This window comes from Balaenoptera borealis (genome assembly GCF_965194805.1).
Source record: "Balaenoptera borealis genome assembly, chromosome: 3".
Taxonomy (NCBI): domain Eukaryota; kingdom Metazoa; phylum Chordata; class Mammalia; order Artiodactyla; family Balaenopteridae; genus Balaenoptera; species Balaenoptera borealis.
Window position 1 is genome coordinate 149,444,891 of NC_138866.1, and position 17,948 is coordinate 149,462,838.

At 41.2% G+C, this 17,948-nt stretch overlaps 1 protein-coding gene across 6 annotated transcripts in view; it reads left to right on the forward strand.

Annotated features, from left to right (window-relative positions):
- LOC309626986 (endophilin-A3) overlaps positions 1-17,948 on the forward strand; it is a 651,420-nt gene that overhangs the window by 94,093 nt on the left and 539,379 nt on the right. For all 6 annotated transcript variants that reach the window (XM_082388465.1, XM_082388463.1, XM_082388462.1 and 3 more), the window contains one exon: positions 10,793-10,907. The gene's annotated coding sequence lies outside the window, so the exon portion shown is untranslated. The remainder of the gene's footprint in view (positions 1-10,792; positions 10,908-17,948) is intronic.

The window sequence follows — 17,948 nt, forward strand, 5'->3', positions numbered from 1 at the left end:
GTCAGAAGTTGGGTGGGGCGAACACAGAGCAGATGTGTTCATGCAGGTCAGATGGAATGAGTGGATTTGGAACATACACTTGGCATAATCTTTAAATTAACCCTAGGATCTAATTTTAAAATAAAACCCCCCATTTTTTCACAAGGCAGAGACATTGTAGCCAGCAGCTTTTAACAGCAGCAAAAAAGCAGAAGTCCTGAGATAACTTTTCATAAATCCATTTAGAAGAATAGCATTACATGTGAAAATTCTTGGGCCACAGACTCTCCCCTTTTAAAATATCTAAAGAAAAAACACTTTCACATTCAAACACCAGAAGGGATATGTATCTGTGAATTTTAAAGCAGCCTTGCAAATAAAGATAAATATACTACTGACCTATACATATTAATTTTTAAAAATCATAATGCCAGATGTACGTCCACAGTAGGATGGAAATAAGTATTATTTTTTCTAACAATTCTGCAGGATTGTTTTCTTTCAAAAGGGGAACAGGTACTCAACAAAGGGTCTGTACTGATGGACATGCTCAAGAAGTGCTGGGATGAGATGCAGATGGTGAGCCAGAGGTTGGACTAATTATCTGGCAAGGGCTCTTTCAAACCTGGTATATCGGAGATTCTGTGTCTGAGACAGACACCCATTTCCTTCACTCTAGCTCGAGGTTGCTGCATGTGGTCAAGGAAGGGCCATACTGATATGTATAAAATAGATAACTAATAAGAACATGCTGTATAAAAAAAAAAAACAAAGGAATGGCAATACTGGATGTGGCTGTCTGGGTCCAGTTCCCTCCCGCCCCTTAACCTGCCTCTTCTGGATACCCAGCGCTGCCTGCCAAACCTTTGCATAGCAGACTCCTGTCATGCCCTGCACTGGCTCTTCTCCCAGCTCACCTTCTCTGGCAAATGACACCTGCCCCTCCCAGCCCTTCCGTGGTGGCCATCAATATCACTTCTGGAAAGGAAGAGAACGATCAAACTACTCTCCTAGAATTCTCTCCTTTATCCACAAACGGTCTCCTTATTTTCATCACTTTCACTTTTGGGAGACAGGGTGAGAAAATAGACTGTATTCTTTGTTTATGTAGATTTGAATCCTAGCTCTTCCACTTACTCTCTGGTGACCTTGAGACACCTGTCTATACGTAGCTACAAAGCTGGGGAATGCTGTCTCTAACTTGTTGGGCAAGTGTTCCTTCAAAACTCAGGAAGTTCTATTACTAAAAGGAAGAAGGAGAGGATGGATATTAGGGGACAATTAACATTCTCTGCCCTAAAGGTGAACCTGAACCCAGTCAGGAATAAAACTAATGTAAAATGTGCTTCTCAAAGATCCTTGTGGCCGTCCCTGAAGAGTAGAAGAACCCAAACTCCTAAGGACAGGGCCAGAAGAATGGCTGTTACACTCATAGGGAACATGCCTGCTCTGGGCCTTCTGAATTCCCCCATACTCCAGTTAAAATTCTTTAGTGTTTGAACTGACTAATGGTGGATTTCTCTAATGAGGGTGGGAAGGAAAAGACACCACTGGAGAAGAAATATTGAGAACATGCCAGAGGCATCTGTCATGAAACTTACTTTTTGTTCTGTGTACTTTGTGTTTTGTGGCAGTAGTATACATTTAACCCCACCAGTAACCTGCCACGAGGTGAAGATGGGCCCCCTTGTGTGCAGCAAAGGAGGCAGCTTACCGAGATTGCCCTGTCCCCTGGGCCTGCAGAGCGATGACCTTTTTGCCACGGGAAATTATTCTGAGGGTTCAGTGTGACCCTCGGATAAGCAATAACAGCAGAAGACGCTGAATTGTGCCTTAATATTTTCAGGACAGACGATCATAGCAAGAAATATTTCAGGACCTCACAAAGTAAAAGCAACCCCAAATAAATGAACCCTCATAATATTTAACTGATAAGTCTTGCATGATACACATACTTTTTTCTACTCTCTGCCTTAGTTATTTGTATACATGTCTTCATTTCTTTTCTCTCATTAATTTATTTGAACAAATGACAGAGTAGCAAATATATGAGTTGAATGATTATCCAGAGAGAGAAGGACAGAATGCTCAGATGTATGACCTTGTTGTAAGACTGGAACATACAGAACATGTCATGGAGTTTTTTTTGTTTGTTTGTTTGTTTGTTTTATTGGAGTGTAGTTGCTTTACAATGTTGTGTTAGTTTCTGTTGTACAGCAAAGTGAATCAGTTATACGTATACACATATCCACTCTTATTTAGATTTCCTTCTCATCCAGGTCACCACAGAGCACTGAGTAGAGTTCCCTGTGCTATACAGTAGGTTCTCATTAGTTACCTATTTTATACATAGTAGTGTATGTATGCCAATCCCAATCTCCCAATTCGTCCCATCCCCCCTTCCCCCCTTGGTAACCATAAATTTGTTCTCTACATCTGTGACTCTATCTCTGCTTTGTAAATAAGTTCATCTGTACCATTTTTTCTAGATTCCACATATAAGTGATATTATATGATATTTGTTTTTCTCTTTCTGACTTATTTCACTCTGTATGACAATTTCTAGGTCCATCCATGTCTCTGCAATCTTCTTTATCCATTCCCCTGTCGATGGACATTTAGGTTGCTTCCTTGTTCTGGCTGTTGTAAATAGTGATGCAGTGAACATCGGGGTGCGCACAACCTTTCAAATTATGGTTCTCTCCAGATATATGCGTAGGAGTGGATTGCTTGTAGAAGAAATGGAAAGAGAAACAGCTGATTCAGAGGGAAGGCCTTTGCTAAATTTACTTAGTATTATAGGGAAATTAGCTGCTAAGCATATGTTCTTCTTTCTTCTCTAAGCAACATTGGGAGGACCAATTTCTACCACATGGAAGCATTTCCAGATTGCGAAGTTATTCCAAGAAAAGGAAAAAAATGGTTTATTAATATGCAATACACAATATGGATTTCCAAACACTGCTAGATCTACAAAACCTGTCTGAAATTAGGAAGTATGCCAATGGCCTAAAAAAGAAAACCCATTCAGAATGGAAGGGAGGAGGCAGATAGGGCAATAATCTTTCCGTTACTCTCAGTCCAGAAGTCTACTGCCCACCGCTGCTCCTGTCCTGCCGCAGCATCACGAGATATTGTCCGGTCAGCATCTCCAAGGGACTAAAATTGTAGACAAATGAATACAAACTCTAAATGCTCAATTATTTTGTTTGTAGACAAGATGTCACTTGAAGCTTTGGAATAGAATGGGAGACCCAACCATACGCATGCAAAAGCAACATACTTTTTCCAGAAGACCACGGTCAATAGTGGGAAATGCCTGCTGGCAGGAAGCTTTTAAATTACGGAGACCATTATGCACAGCAGACATGATTTGAGCAAACATCTCTTAGAGTCAAAATATGAATAGATAATGGACTCTGTGAAAAGAAGGATCAATGAGGCATTGCAATTTACAAACACAGAGAGATGGACAGATGCCTGGGGAGACAGTTGGATGTTGGAATTACACCTCACCCAGGTTTTTATGAAAGCCTCGTATTGGGAGTAAACAGACAGGCTATAAAGTGTAGCAGTTATAAAATATTTGAAATCTTTTCTAATATTTCAGTTTAAGACAGTGTTTCTCAACCAGAGGCAATTTTGCCCCTGGGAGGACATCTGGAACCATCCAGAGACATTTTTGTCACAACTGGCGGGAAGTTGGGGTACTTCTGATAGAAGCGAGGGATGCTGCTAAACTTGTAATGGACAGAACCTCTTCCACTCTCCATCACAACAAAGAATTATCCAGCCCAACATGTCCATAGTGTCAAGGTTGAGAAACCCTGTCATAGGAGAAAAACTGCATGAAAGATTTTTAAAAGGGGCAATAATCCACAACTCCTTGAAATAGGATATGTACCCTACAGCATGAAGCTGGACCTTCCTAAGGAAGAGGGAGAGAAGCTGCATTTATGCTGTAAAACTAGCCTTCAAGACAAAGCAAGAAGACTTGGAAACTCAAGCAGTCCCTGTAGTGAGTTACGTAGTTCATCTTGGTCATACTTTTTGTTGCTAGCTGGCTCTGATAAAATCAATCACTTTTGAGAATCTTGCATACACCATAAAGTAATCGAGAAAAATTTATTAATAAAACATAAGGAATGTTGTTGTCAGTCCATGTGGGCTGCTACAAATCTCTTGGATCCAGGTTCAAAGGCACATGGGAATGCTACAAGAGCTGGGCTACTGCATTGTCCAGATTCCAAGACAAGTTGCACAGCACCATGATGTTGGAAAGGCTCATTCTTTTTGGTGTTTGGATCAGGAGCCCAGCTTGGACTTGTGACAAGCCCACATTTCCACCAACAAATGCCAGGGGGTCTGCCCAGTATCACCTCTAGCTTTTTATTGTATCTTCTGCAGCACATGAAAGAAACTCATCTATGTTCATAAATCATAAAATAAACTGGGATTGGGAACAGCACATAATTTTATCTCAATTCAAACATATCTTAGGTTTTTAGATGTCCATGAATAAGCTGATTTACCTGCTTACTATTTAAAAGTGATTTATCTTCACTTTCCTGCTTAGTTCAGAAGAAGCATATCTACATCTTTCTAAGTCTATTCTCACACCTGATTTGAATCGGGTCTCCCTTGAGATCATGTTATATCAACTCTCCCCTTTTCTGTAACTTCTCTCGGGTTCCTTCTCCTTCCTTTGCTGTCATCCCATGACTGGTTCATGCAGAGATATAAAGGTCCAGCCCCCTCGCCTAAACCAGGGGCATTTCCCAAGGGCCATGCCAGCTCCAGAGATTCCCCATGGGAAGGACTGAGGCTCTTATCAAGATAGCATTACAGTTCTTTTCCTTTCTCTGTCCAATCCTGCTTCCATGCCCTTTCTTCCAGAGGTATTGATTTAAGAGCAATCCCTGATAAAGGTCCTGCACTATCAATTTTCTCTCAGATTCTTCTTCCCTAGACACCCAGCTGGAGAAGCATGTGTTGGCTCGCAGCCTGATCTCTTGTCTCCATCCAGATTTCAGATTTGGACAGCTTCACCTCACCAGTGATCACATCTTCTATTTTTTTCCATGAGTTTTGAGGTCTGGGAAAGGAATAAAAATACCTTCATTCTTGCTATATTTAAAAAGAATACAGAGTCAAAATAACTAATGCATAAAACTTAATTTTGATCTAGTAATTTCAAACTTTTAGAAAAGTTGCAAAAACAGTACAAAGGACTTCTGTATACCCTTTATCTAGATTCACCAATTGTTTGCATATTTTCCCCCACTTGCTTCTTTATCAATCTCTTTCTCTCTCTCTGTACACATACACATACCTATATATCATATGTAAGTGCATATTATTGTTATTATTTGAACCACCTGAGAGTAAGTAGCAGACATTGAACCCTGTGATAGACTGAATATTTGTGTGCCGCTCCCAAATTCATACATTGAAACCTAATCCCCAATGTGATGGCATTTGGAGATGGGGCCTTTCAGACGTGATTAGGTCATGAGGGTAGAGCCCTCCTAAATAGGATTAGTGCCCTTAAATAAAAGAGATCCCAGAGAGTTCCCTTGTTCCTTCTGCCATGTGAAGACACAGTGAGAACACGGCCATCTATGAACCAGGGAGTCCCCACCAGACACCAGATCTGCTGGCACCTTGATCTTGGACTTGCTAGCCTCCAGAACTGTGAGAAATAAATTTCTGTTGTCTATAAGCCACCCAGTCTATAATTGTCTGTTATAGCAGCCCAAGCTGGCCAAGACAGACCCCCTTATCCCTAAATACTTGAGTGTGTATTTCCTAAGAACCAGGACATTCTCTTACATAATCACAGTACAAGGATCTCAACTGGGAAGTTTAACACTGATACAATACTCTCTGTCAACCCATGGTCCATATTCAATTTTATCAATCGTCCCAATTGTGTCCTTTTTAGCTATTCTTTTTTTTTTTTTGGATATGCTACAACATTTTTATTCATTTATCTGTTGATAGATACTTGAGTTGTTTCCAGTTTGTGGTGATTACAAATAAAGCTGCTATGAATATTCATGTACAAGTATTGAATGCTTTCATTTCTCTTGGGTAAATACCTAGGAGTGGAATGGTTAGTCATATGGTATAGGTGTTTGTTTAATTTTTCAAGAAATGAAAAATTGTTCTCCAAAATAGTTGTACCACTTTACATTCCCACCAACAGTATATGAGTTCAAGTTCCTCCACATCTTCACAAACACTTAACACAATCAGTCTTTTTAATTTTAGATGTTGCAACAGGCATGTGGTGGTATCTCATTGCAGTGCTTCTTCCAGAGAAGCACGTGGATGTCCATGCCCCCTGCCCAAGGCCAGGTTGTCTTTCTTTCTTTTTTTTTTTTTCAACTTTATTTTATTTATTTATTTTTACAGTAGGTTCTTATTAGTCATCCATTTTATACACATCAGTGTATACATGTCAATCCCAATCTCCCAATTCATCACACCACCCCCACCACCCCCCCACCGCTTTCCCCCTTGGTGTCCATACGTTTGTTCTCTACATCTGTGTCTCAATTTCTGCCCTGCAAACCGGTTCATCTGTACCACTTTCTAGATTCCACGTATATGCGTTAATATACGATATTTGTTTTTCTCCTTTTGACTTACTTCACTCTGTATGACAGTCTCTAGATGCATCCATGTCTCTACAAATGACCCAATTTCGTTCCTTTTTATAACTATTCTTTTCTGGTTCAGAATCCAATCTAGAATTATTCTTTGCATTTAGTCGTCATGAATTATTAGTCTCTTAAATCTGGAACTGTTCCTAGAGCTTTTTTTTCCTTTCATGATTTTGACATTTTTGAAGACTACAGGTCAGTTATTTGATCGCATGTCCCTTGATTTCGGTTAGTTTGGTGTTTCCTCTGATTAGATTTAAATTTTTAATTTTTGGCAGACATGCCCCAGGAGTGATGTTGTGTTATTGTCTGTGTATCACATTAGGAGGGACATGATGTCAGTTTGTCATAATTTTGGTGATGTTAACTTTGATCACTTGGTTAAGAAGGTGTCCACCAAGTTTCTTCTCTGTAAAGTTCTATCATCCCCTTTGTAGTTACGGGAGATACTTTGAGATTATGTAAACACCCTGTTACTCATCAAACTTTCACCCACTAATTCTAGCCTTCACTGATAATTTAAAAACTATTATTCTTCCATTTATTATTTCTTCTATGCGTAAGAAAGTGTTGTCAGAATATATTTATTTATATCAGAATGGACTTGTGGATTCTTTATTTTATTCCGTGGGTTAGAATTCACCCAATTTGATGCTCAAATTGTTTCCTCATGATTATTTAGTTGGACTCCCAAACTGTTTAAGGTTCAGCCAGTGGGAGCCTTGTCAGGTAGGCTCCTGTGTCCTTCAGACGTGCTGCCACCATTTTTTTTTAACACATCCATATTTTCTGGTGGGATGAGATGTTTCAGGTTCATACTGTACTATCCCTGCCCCATTCCTGGAATCAACCCTTTCTTCAAGGAGCCATTCTCCTTTTAGAGAAGAATAGTATTTAGAAATCAAATCTGGGCACTGGGTGTGTTTATTGCTACTGGAGTCATTGCTTTGAGGCCCTCCCAGCTGTCAGGGCTAGGAAATATATCAATCTCTAATTAAAAACCTTATATTATAAACCATTCATACTGATTCCTCTATTCCAATCCAACACTCCAAAGTTTATTGTAGTCTTCCTGTTTCCATATTTCTAACACCCTTCTTCAACAGTGAGAAACTTGGCTTTCATTATCCTCAATGAATTCACTCATTAGCTCCAGCTTCTGAATTACTAACATCCCACTGTGAAAAAGCAAACCGACTAACTAGAATGAAATGTGTGTTTAAAGGTCTTTTTCTATTATTTAGGTAAAATTTACATACAGTAAAATGCATAGATCTTAAGTATATAGTCTGATGAAGTTTGATCAGTGATTATGTAACTATCATTATAATCAAGACGTAAACTATTTCCATCAGCCCAGAAATTTCCTTCATGCCCCCTTTTAGTAAATCCTATCCCCCATGGGCAACTACTGTTCTGAATTCTATCACCACAAATTAATTTTACCTATTCTTGAACTTCATATAAGTGGAATATACAGTATGTACTCTTCTTTGTCTGGCTTCTTTTATGAAACATAATATTCTTCAGATTCATCCATGAATCTCAAATTCATGTATGTACATTCATTCATTCATACATGTTGTTGCATGTATCAGTTGTTACATTTTTATTGCTAAAAAGTAGTTCACTATGTGAATATTTTACTATTGTCTATTCATTCTCCTATTGATGGACACTTGGTTGTTTTTGACTATTATGAATAAAGTTGTTATAAACATTCTTATATAAGTCTCTTTTAGGAAAACTGTTTTCATTTTTCTTAAGTAAATACGTAGCATGTCATAGGATGGTTGTATATTTAACTTTATAAGAAACTGCCATAAAGCAATTATACTTCAATAAAGATGTTAAAAAAAAAAAAAAAAAGAAACTGCCAAACCATTTTCAAAGTAATTGTGTACCAGCAAATTAGTTCATACCAACAGTATATGAGAGTTCCAGTTGTTCCACATTCTTGTCAGTACTTGGTGTTGTAAACTGTTTTAATTGTAGCCTAGTTTCTAGTGGATGTGAGGTGGTATCTCATAATGGTTTTAACTTGCATTTCCCTGATGACAAATGATGCTGAGCATCTTTTCATGGGCTTATTGGTCATTTGTATACCTTCTTTTGTGAAATGTCTGTTCAAAGTCTTTTGCCCATTTTTACTTGTACTGTTTGTCTTTTGATGTAGATTTGTAGGAGTTCCTTATATATTCTAAATACAAGTCTTTCTTCAGATATATGTATTGTGATTATTTTCCCCCAGCAGGTGGTTCTCTGTTTAATTTCCTCAATGGTGTCTTTTGATAAGCAGAGTATTTTGATTTTGATGCCATCCAGTTTATCAAAAATTTCTTTTATAAGAAATTTCTTATTTCTTATTTCTTATGTGTCTTTTATAAGGAATATCTGCCTACTCTCCTGGTTTTTTATCCTAGAAAATTTGTAGTCTTAGCTTTTATGTTTAAATCAATAATCCATCTCAAATTAATTTTTGTGTGTGGTGTGCAATAGGAGTCAAGGTTCATTTTTTTTCCCACATGTTTATCTAATTGTTTCAGCTCCTACTTATTGAAAGAATTTCTTTTCCTCCATTGAATTGCCTTGGTGCCTTCATTGAAAATCAATTGTCTTTATATGTGTGGGCCTATTTCAGGACTGTATTCTCTGCCATTAACCTGTTTATCGTTCCTACATTAATACCACATTCTCCTGATTACTGTGGCTTTAATAGTACATTTTGAAATCAGGTAGTGTGTGTCCTTAAGCTTCGTTCTGTTTCAAGATTCCTTTGACTGCTCTAGGTCCTTTGCATTGCCACATATAATTTATAATTAACTCATCTATTTCAACAAAAAATATCCTTTGGGAATTTGATTGGAATTAATCTACAGATTAATTTTGGGGAGAAGTAAACTCTTAATAATAATGTGTCTTCTAATGTATGAACTTGGTGGACTTTGATTTAGACTTTGGCCCTTTGAATTTCTCTCTCACAAAGTATGTGTGCATATATCTATGTATGTATATGTATATATGTTGGACAGCTCTACTCAATAGAAATTTCTTTACTCTTCTTCCATTGAGCTGAAAATTTTAACTGCTAGCATCTACCTTCCTGGCTCAGAATCAGGGATATTATGTAGATAAACTGATTTTGGAAAGTTAGTGATAAGAATGACTAGGAGAGAGGTATGGATTCCTCTGTACCTGTCGGGAGCACAGGTTATGGTTTTCCTGTATGATGGTCCAATGTGGCTCATGGCACTGGTGGGAAACGGGTTAGAAATGGGAGGGGGGAGCATCTCGAGCTAAGATTAAGGAATTCTGCGGGAGAGATAAATTGTATACATTTGGCTAAAGTAGCTGGTATTTGAAGAAGCTGAGAGAAAAAGTAGCCCCCTTAGGCAGATACATCCCATGTAAACATATCTCCCCCAAAGGAACATATGTCCCAATCAGGGCTCGGCTGAGTCTTTGGGTCTGAAAGATAAATAGTCTTTCACTTCTAAGGTCTTGTGTGAATATTTCACTATAGCAGAAAACATGACAACTATAACATAATATAAAAATAGCTACTATTTATTGGGCACTCATTCTGTGCCAGGCCCAATACTGCCATTTTACATATGTTTCATTTTTTTACAACAACACTTTGGGGTAGATAACATTAGCTATAGTTTATAGATGAAGAAGTGAAGGACTGGAATAGTAGAGTATACCAGGACCACATGGTTAGCAAACGGAAGAGACCTTGCTCTAACTCCCACACCTCCTGGTCTCTCTGCACAGCACTGATGTATATTCACTTTAAATCTCACAGCCTTAATGCTCCTGAGACCTCAACATCCTGGGGGAAGCCCTGTTGATGTCTAATTTACCTTCTTGGCAACTTCTCTTCTCCATAAATCTAGACCAAGGCCAGGGTGAGCTTCTCTGTCAGATTCTGTCTCCGCTGTGCCTTAATTAGCCCAATGGAGTTGGAACACCATGGCCATCAGGCCTGGAAATTAGACTTGGGAAATCCCTGGTGGTGTTTAGGCCATTATTACTCAGCCTGGGCTTGCTTCTGGGCTTTTAAGTGCATTAGAGCACTTTGCATTGACTTGACTGGCTGCTCCGTGCTGGCTGACTTGTCAAATTACCTCTCATTTGTACAGCTCACCTGATGTTGTTGAAGCACTTTCCTGGCATTGGGAGCTGCTGGTCATCCTGAGGGATCTGGGGACTGAGCCTAGTTTTACAGATGGGGAAGCTGAGACCTGGCTGTATTGAGTAAGTGTGTATTTGGTCTCCTTCAAATGCTTAATGTTTGCAACTGGAGTGATTTTTTTTTTTTCCATGTGGCTGGTTCTAAAGTTTCAATACAGCAGTTTAATGAACCTCTGAGTGAGGCTTTGTTTGGGGTATCAAAGTGAAGCAGAGAGGGAGCTGATTCATTGTTGCGTACAGGTCCTATAGATCACCCACAGGAATATCTTAGATTTGGGGGTTGACAGTTGTTGTCTGTTATCTGGATTCATGGGCTGGTGGTCTAAAGTTACACAGCTGTCCATGTAGTCTAATGGGAACTGATTTACCCAAGGCTTCCCAAGGGTGACAGCAGAACCAAGACAGACCTGTGGTCTTGTGATTTCACCTTAGATCCATGCTACCTCTCATAGCATTTACCATGTGCTAGGTTTGGAACTAGACAGACACTTGGGATGGGGCTTATTGGATGGAGTCTGAAGGGCATATACAACCAGGCACAAAGCAGAGTCTCCAGAAATGGCTGAGGCAAAATGAAACCCAACAGTCAGCAATTAGGGCCAGAGCCTCAGTTCCCCAAAGCACTAGCAGAGACACACTAAAAAATGGGGGTCAAAGCAGTTCACCCTATGAGCTGGGTCTCATATTGGAGGTAGAGCCAAGGTTGGTGGGAATGCCTTGTCGTGAGCCAGTCTGCCAGGAGCAGTGAACTTATTTTAAGTCCCTACCCACTGGGGGAGGGGAGCCTGAGGACTTCCTGTCTCAAGTCTGTCATTCTGGAATATGGGAGTCATACTGAGCTTTCGAGTAGGGACAGTAGGAATGGGGAGCTTGGAAGCGTCATGGTCAGGTGATGAGACAGGGGCTCATGGGCCAAACTTTCCAGATCTACTAAGTTGGGAAAATAGTGCTTCTGACTGCTGTTCCAGTATCAAGAATACCTTTCCATCTAGTCGTGTCTATTTACCCCTCTCTGAAGGCACAGATCTCTACTTCAGTGAAGTTCTAAAAATTAAGGTATATAAAAATAATGGTGGGGAGTTATGAAAAGGCTCTTTCTTCAGTACTGGCCCTACGGTTGATCTGGTAGGAAGAGGTGGCTCTGGATGAGGGGAAGCTAAGTAATTTGTATTTTGAATAAGCCAACCAGGAGATTCAGAGGCAGATGGGGGACCATGGAAACATTTTTATAAACACTACCAAATCCCATTGGCACCCAACTCTGGCCAGGGCCATATGCAGAAGGGAGTCTCTGGCATAGCAGCCTCTATTCAGGATATCCTCAGACAGACTTGCTGCTGCGGCCCCAGGCCTGTTACCCAAGTTCCTTGCCTAGACATTGGCCCAGTCTTATTGTCCAGATTTTGTACTTTGGGTATCTGCCCATTGTTCCCCAAATTCTTAGCCTTGGTTCCTTTGACCCAACTCCCTGCCTACCCCCCTCTCCCCAACCCCCACCCCCTGCTTCACCATCACCTGTCCTAGTTATTCTCCTGGAACTTGACCACCTCTTGTCTTTATTTTTTTAATTAAAAATTTTTTTTAATTTTCAATTTTTTTGACCATGACACATGGCATGCGGGATCTTCCCTGACCGGGGATTGAACCCATGCCCCTTGCATTGGGAGCATGGAGTCTTAAGCACTGGACCACCAGGGAAGTCCAACCACCTGTCGTCGTCTTGATCCATTCCCAGTCCTCTTCCCACGGCTCCATCCTAGTGGATGACTAGACAACATGAGGTTTGGCTGCTACTTGTTACAAGTAAAACTTTGAAGTTGAGAAATTTCTAAAAGCCAGTGATCCAGGGAAGATAGTGCTTTTGTACCCAATTTTCAATCGATGGTGGAACCTACAAGCTGGAATTTTGTGAGGTTTCTTTGACTTTCTCTTTTGGGGTACACAGTGAAATTATTGTACCTTAAGAGATAAATAATTTCACAGAACCCGTCAGTTTTGTTTACTGATCTAAGACCCCCTAGATTAGGTATCATCTAAATGAGAAGTCCACATATTTATGTTGACTCTACATCTCACACGAAGAGTTCTTAGAACTCAAAGGGCAGAGGCTGCCCCAGCAAAAGTTTTAAATCCATGAAACTTGTTTCTTTCCCCTCACTTCCCTCTCAGAAATATTGTTTGAACTTTTCCACAATATCTAGGACTCTCTGCTCAATTCATCTACAAAGAAAAAAAAGGAAGCAACCAAGAAATTAATAGCATAACAATTAATTCAATATGTAACTACTACCAGAAACATGTATGTTTTAAAAGAGGGTCCAGGGTCCTTCTGGATTTTCAGAATCCGCTGGTTAGAGTCTACCTCATCTGTCATGCAAGTGGCTCTCCTCAGGGCGATACTTTGGAAGGTCAGGGAGTGGGGAACTTCAGGTAGGAACTCTGGCTTGCTTTAAATTAGCAAGACCAGTGGCAGTGGCAGGCAGAACCTTTGATCAATTGAGACTGCCTGAACCAATCATTCTATACCACCCACCTGGCCTCAAGTGATTGGTCTATTGATGGAGACTTGACTCCTGTTGGACCAGTCAGAGCCCTTCCCTGGGGCACCAAACCTGCAGTAGCTATGTTTCAGGAAGCTGGGCTGAAAGAAGAAAGCCAACAATTGGTAGCATCCTGAAGATAGAAAGTGAGACAGAATCTTCTGTGATTCTCTGAGCACAAACAGAGCTGCTTCAGGGCTCTATTAGTTTGCTAGGGCTGCTATAACAAAGTACCATAGACTAGGGGCTTAAACAACAGGAATTTATTTTCTCACAGTCCTGGAGGTTGAAAATCCAAGATCAAGGTATTGGCAGGGTTGATTTCTTCTCAGGCCTCTCTCCTTGCTTTGTCGGTGGCTGTCTTCTCCCTGTGTCTTCCTTTTGTGCAATGCCTATGTCCAAATTTCCTCTTCTTATAAGGACACCAGTCATATTGGATCAGGACCCACCCCCATGACTTCATTATAACCCAGTTACCTCTTTAAAGACCCTATCTCCAAACACAGTCACATTCTGAGGTACTGGGGGTTAGGACTTCAACATATGAATTTTGGAGACAGATTTTTCCCACCTGTTCCTACACCCCAGCCTTTCTCTAGCACTCCAAAGGTTCAGTGGCTGCTACAAATGGTATCTTTTGTTCTTACTATATTTCTACTTGGATAATGTTGGTATGTAGAATTTTTAGGGTCTGGCTATATTAGGTATTGAAGTTCATTTTTTGTGATATAAGTTGCAAATATTTTCTATCTGTCATCTATCTCTTTATTTTGCTCATTAAAAAAACCATACAATTAAAAAATTATTGCTTCTGGATATTGAGTGATAGTTGAGTTTTCTCTTTGTGATAGAGATGAATATAAATAAGATGGCAGAGAAGGTTAGGGAGATTGGTGTAGCTGGCATCTAAGAATACCAGATGGAGGACAGACATGGCTGAAGCAAGTAAGCCTCTCTGGGGCCTCAATTTCCCTCCTCATGGGATAAATGCTCTCCCCTCATCCACCTCCCTATCCTTTAGCCCACACTAAGAATAACCTTTAGGAAAAAATAGCCTTAAACTTTCCAGTGCCTGTATTTTTTTCTATATGTTTCTTTCAGGAATGTATAGAAATCTGGGGTAAAAACCATGAACAAGAATATAGTTAACAACATGTCAAATCTTTCTAGTTTTCCATCCAAGAAAGAGTGGCCCAGAATACAGATTGGACGGAGGGGTGTTGGAGAGGGAGGGGCGGGACCGGAACTGGAAAATCATTAGTCGCCCTCCTGCGTGCCTCCTGTCTGGGATTGTTAGATCTCAGTAAAACTGGAGGAGATGCACTGTTCTCTGAAGTAGGCTCATCTTGGGGGAAATATTGATTCTGACCACAGCCATCCCTGTTTCAAAAGTTATTTCATGTTTGAAAGAAGTGATTTAGTTGATAAAAGAAGATAAAAATAACTCTACTTGCTATGACTTAGTACTCATGATAACTGTCCTTAAAAAAATAACTGGCTAGAGTTTCCGTGACTGCTGCTGCTTCTAAAATAACCCCTTGGGAGGGGTCTGGACATTTATCCCAAGAGGCTGCCTGGTTTCTAAAACTCTTCCATAAGAGTAATGTCCTTTGAATAATGTCCACAACTTTTGAGGCTAAAGCAGAATTTCAGAAACCATCCAAAGGCCTCCGAAGACAGGTAGGAAGTCAGTTTTGCTATTCTGTAGTGGCAGAAATGGACTGATGGTCAAATTAATGAAGCTTAAGCCTCAAAGACTCTAGCTTGTTAGGGGTCCCTTCCCAGGATCAGCAGGTTCCCCTCCAGCACTAAGTGGGGAAAGCTGCCACCCCCAGCACACCTCTGCTCGGCTGCACTGCTCGAGCTGGGTGTCCATCCTCTACATGTGCCCTGTCCCTTCCTCCTTCCCTGCTGGGAAGCCACCCCCGTGTCCCCCACTCAACAGCCAGTAACACCCTAGGCCCTCACTCCAAGCTATTGAAGAGACCAGGAGTGCAGTTACAGAAGGGGCATTAACAAAAGCCTTTGAAGTTGGAGGCTACTATTTCTGAACTATCAATACTAAAAAAATAGATTTCCATCAAGCATGCTAGAAGAAATACTGGATTACTTTTCTAGTCTTGCTATAGAAAACAGTGTCACAAAATCAGTGTCATATGAGCAAGCATTCAAAGTCAAAGAGTATGAAGCCAGAAAGGGTAAGAAAAATGTATAATAAGGTTATGTCGAGCAACTAATGGATGATGATGATGATGGTGGTGATGATGATGGTGATGAAATAGGTAATTTTCCTGGATTCTGCCAGTCATCACTTTATTGCTTCTCAGTTTCTACCCACCCTTCTTTGCTCCGCTTTGTGATACTGGGGTGTAAACATTTCCCTATTGCCTGCTGGCATCATATCAAGCTTTGCCGGAGGAGGGTGCTGAAGGGACACTGGAGGACAAAGACGCTTCTCTTCTTTCTTCTGGATTTTCCTGCTTCTCTTCTCGCTTCTGGGGCTTTTGGCCACACCCCATGGTGCTTATCCCCATGCAAGTTTCAGGGCCACCCCAACGGGTGGTTCCAGCAATTTCTGCCAGCACCACAGCCAGCTCCTGGCACATCTCCCAGGCACCCAGCTGGAGGATTGCCAACAAATCTCACCTGATGAGCAACTTTACAGTGTGTTTCCCCTGCAGAAGCTTTTCAGCAAGTTCCACTTGCACCCCAGAAGGGAACTCCTGAGTAAGTCTAGTCCACACCCTAGCAGGTGGCTTACTGCTTGTCAGACCTGGCCTGAGACACCTCAGCAAACTTCTGCACGTCCAATGGGCCACAGCCATACCCTCTCCATCAAGGTCTGAATCTCAGCCCTGGGGGATGGGAGGGTGAGGAGCTCTTCCAAATTTGTTCCCTCCTTGGGTACTTTCAGTCCTAGAGTTTATGGTTGCTCTGTTTATCTACTAGTCCTATATCCTCTAGAGTTCTGTTTACCCTTTAAGTTAATCCCCTGTTACCAATGAATCATTTTTTTTTTAAACCAATGAATAATTCTTTATATTAAACATTTCTTACTCCAATTACTTTGTGGATTCTGCCTCCAGCCTGGACCCTGACTAATATAGGTATTTATTAGCTCTTAAATTTGAATTCATTAACATTTCTTTTTCCACTCTAAAAAAAATTCACGTATAACTGATTTTGTGTTTGTTCTATAGTATTCTTTTTTAAGAGGGTCTACCATATTACATAAGCTTCAGGCCCTGCAAAACTAGGCTAGCTGCTGTGAAGTTGGGAGGGACCCCAGGGACATCAGACTGTGCAGAGTGACTGCTGATCTGCCTGGGTGTCCAAGGTCATAGTTGGTGGCAGAAACTACAGGACATGGCTCTCAGGTGGGTCTTAGAGACCACAAGTCACATCACCTTGAACAAACATCCTGATATACTTACATTCTACCTCACACCACAAGCATGTGAGGTAGACAGCGCATGAGAAAAGTGGGGCCCAGAGTGGGAAGGGGCATGCCCAAGGTCACAGGGAAAGTCAGTGGTAGAGTCTGGGCTAGAACTTGGTCTCCCAACTGCAAGAGCTCAGTGACTCTGTGAGGGATCAGGATGGGGTGGGGCAGAGATCAGAGTCTCTGAGGTCGACTGGAGACTGTTTCTTCCATTTCAGCTAGTGACAGGCCAAGCCTCCCTCAGCGAACAGCTAGAAAAACGGGACAAAATATAAAGTCTTCTTGAGGCCTCAGAGACCCAAAATAAGCAGTGAAAAAGGACAGTGCTAAGATCCGGAGGCAAAGGAAAACCCGAAAGATCAACTTAGCATTTGATGCTGCTTTTCCCTGGGGGGTCTGCCTGTTCCAGAAGAGGCAGCAGAGAAGGAGGAAAGCTGAGCTGAGCTCTTGGCAGCTTCCAAGGCAGGAAGGTCATTGCTGACACCTCCTTCCCCGCATTTGGTCCGTCACCAAGTCTTGTCCCTTTTGCCCGAGGATGTCGCTGGAATCTGTTCACTTCTTTCTGCTTCCCCGAACCACCCTGGTTCAACCAGCCAGCGCCTCACGTCTGAAATGCTGCTTCCACACCAGTGCCCCTCCAATCTGTTCTCCACGCCAAAGCTCCTCCACAGATGCAGCCAGTGTGATCAGGCCACTCATCTGCTTCCTGCTTTATTAAAATTTCAATGATTTCTCATTATTTTTAGGATTCAGACCCAGATCTTTAACAGGACCTACAAGACCCTGTGTAGTCTGATTCTAACTACTGCCCCAGCCTCTTCCACCCCATACTTCCTCTGCCTTGGTGGTCCAGCACCCTGATTTTCTTTCCGGTCTGTGCCCTCTCCTGTCACAGGGCCTTTGCTTATGCTCTCATTTCTGCCTGGAATGCTAATCTAATCTCTGTCCCTCAGATCTTGGATCTACTGCAGGAATGACATACTTGAAGTTTGGAAAAATGGGTCTTCTCTCTTATCTAACCAGCTTTCCATGGTTCTGTGAACCATGAAGACGAAACTAAGACACCAGCATCCACCTGGTACAGGGTATCTTGAGGGGCCTTAAAAGGAGAATACTCCCTAT